Source organism: Ascaphus truei, chromosome 5 (assembly GCF_040206685.1).
Source record: "Ascaphus truei isolate aAscTru1 chromosome 5, aAscTru1.hap1, whole genome shotgun sequence".
NCBI classification, from domain to species: domain Eukaryota; kingdom Metazoa; phylum Chordata; class Amphibia; order Anura; family Ascaphidae; genus Ascaphus; species Ascaphus truei.
Window position 1 is genome coordinate 278,484,765 of NC_134487.1, and position 3,216 is coordinate 278,487,980.

Consider the following 3,216-nt stretch of genomic DNA (forward strand, 5'->3'; position numbering starts at 1 on the left):
TTTTTCAAATGCCTGCAATACCGCCGGCCGCCACTATGTGCACATTCGATTGAGAATGTCTATACATTAGTTTGTGAATGGCATGACATTGGATTAGTCCATAACATCCAGATCCTGAAATATAGGTTGGCGAGAAGAGCTTTTTTTAGTATAGTCTCAAGCGCGCCCACACACGTGCCTGTGTGTATAAACACACCTCTGCTTAAAAACAGGATCACACCTAAGGCCCGTAATATAGTGGGCACGCTTGTTGGCTGTGGATAGCCAGACGTCCTATACTAGGGCCGTACGTGCACACGGCAGTGAGCGTGGAGCCGGGCGATCTGGGGGAAGACTGTGAAAATAATCTTTTCGCGCTGCTACTGCCGAGAGAGAGAGAGAGAGAGAGAGAGAGAGAGAGAGAGAGAGAGAGAGAGAGAGAGAGAGAGAGAGTGTGTGTATATATATATATATATATATATATATATTTTTTGCAAAGTTACACAATGTTAATAAATAAGTTATTCACACATGCCTTTTTTTAATTTTCAAAATATTATATAATATACACACACACACACACACAGCTTCCCCAGTGACACACAAACACACAGACCACTTCAAAGTGACAGTTACCCAGACACACACACACACACACCTTGACTGTCGCTCACAGCAGCACGGACCGTACACACAGAAAGTGTGCGTCACGTCCACGAACATTCGCACAGGCGCCCGCTATATTACGGGCCTTAGAAACCTGAGAAATGTGCTAATAGTTACATAGTAGATGAGGTTGGGGAAGAAAAAAAAATAAAAAAGGACATATGTCCATCAAGTTAAAGCTATACTAAATTTAGACAACATATACTTATCCTATATTCGTATTTACAGTATTTTGATCCAGAGGAAGGCAATAAAAAAAAAAAAGCCCCAGTGAAATATCATCGAATGCGGTCTCATAAAGGGAACAATGTAATTCCTTCCTGACTCCAAATCAGATTTCTCCCATGTCAACACCCTTCTCATGTTTTGTTATTTGGTATATCCTTGTATACCTATCCTTTCTAAAAAGATGTAAACCACCCCCCCCTTTTTGTTTTTAAAGATATCTATTGTATCGATCTCCAAGGGTAATGAATTGAACATTTCAACTGCCCTTCGTATAATAGGAGTTATTACAATATACTTTACATAATACTATTATATACCAATATATAAATGTCATATGGATTTGAAGCAAAAGGTGGCACTGTGTGCTCATTTGCATGTCATTTCCCAGAATCCCTTGCTGCAGTGGAAACACTGTATGCTGGGTGATAATGGTGAAAGGCAGGGTTGCAGACTTCTCTAAGGCATGCAAATCAGCACACAGTAATATTTCCATTTGATAGAGATCGATAGATCATTTGAGACTACACTAAAATAAGTGTCTCCCTCCTCTGACAAAACCCATGTTACAGGGTCTGGATGTTCTGCGCAAATCGAATGTATAAACATTTCAGAATTGAATGTCTTACACCTGCGCAGGTGGATGTTATAACATTCGTTCAAAGGGAAAATGATGGTTTTTAATGGTCCGAACCGCCTATGAATATCAATAGGCGAATCAAATTTTGTTTACAAACCTGCAAAGAATTCTGGGCTTGAATTGACACATTCGCTCATCTGTAGAAATGAGGGCTTGTATACAGCTAATGTGTACAGAAGCTACTGTAATATATCTATACACCTGCATGAAATGCAACAGCAGCATCTAGTGGCTGTTACTGTGTACAGCATTTTTATTATTTCAGTACGTAATGGTGCATAATTTCTAGGTTCGCAATAGGTTTCGTCCAAAATTCATCATGGTCCATCTCCGTCTTTGCCAAGAACATGGTGACCTACACAGGAATCAAGCTTTCAGTTTCTAATTTGCTGAAGACAAACTTCAAGAAGTAGTCTGGTGCTCATTTATGTTACCTTGAGCCTGGCTAACACTGAACAAACTACAGTGCAATTCACACGCTTAAAGTATAGGTAAAGCTAGTAAGGGAACTAAAATATTATACCGTTATATTCACTAGTTCACGGGATTAATCAGCAAACTGGCATTAAAGGCGCAAAGCCTGATGGGGCCCCCCCCCCCAGGAACCGCTCTCCTCTGCACAGGACCAGCGTGCTAAGGGTTAACATGTGCTTGTCTTTTGTTGAATCGGCAACCCCACCCACTGAAATGTTAATGAGCCATTGGGACACAAAGAAAATATCTTTTTGTTCACTCCAGCATACATCTGCCTTGTCCCAAAGGCGCACAGCCTTTGGCGCAGCCGAAGGGCAGCCAAAGGGTGTGAGCCGTTTGCTGATGTTAGTTGATGTTAAAGCTGCCCTATTTCTAATCTGAAACTCACAAGCCCTCTATCCCCTGTACCCAATTTTCCTACTCTGTCCATGAAATGTCCGTTAAGTGACTGTTTGACCTCTGTTCTTTTATTGTAACCATGTATTTTTTATAACTCTGTGCCTAGGACATACTTGAAAACGAGAGGTATCTCTCAATATATTACTTCCTGGTAAAACATTTTTTATAAATAAATAAAATAAATAATTTAAGCAGATTGCCAGAAGAGGCAGTGAGAAGCTCCTACACGTAGTAGCATGTGGCCCTTTAGTGGGCTCAGACGCACATGCGGCCCCTGCAATAGATCACGTTGCTCACCACTGCCTTAATACATCTTGCTGTAGCGCACACTTTTACATATACTGCTATCTATTGTGCACTATATGTTTAGGAGTGTAGAAGACCACACGTGAAGATCTGAAGCTCATCGTACAGGTGCAATCCTGGCCTGTAATGGGTCACTTGTATACTATTTGAACACATAGATAAGGCAGGCACTTACCCGTCTTATCTACAGCAGTTCGACAAATATAAAAAGGTACAAACATATCAAAACAAAATAAATTGAAACATTAAATAGATCCAATGGTTCCGTTTCTTGGGTTACACAAACAAGACCATAAATACAAACCACGTTGATTGTAAGCTCTTCGGGTCAGTAACTCATTTACCTAATGTTTACTCGTAGGTCTGAAGCGCTTATTCCCATTATGTCTCAAATGTATTTGGACACGTGTATCACTGCTGTAAAGTGCTATGTACATGGATGTGCTATACACAAAGCCATACATACAGTAGTACACTCTCAGGATTGTTTGTATCATAAAACTAAATTCAAGTCACCAGAGCCAGTA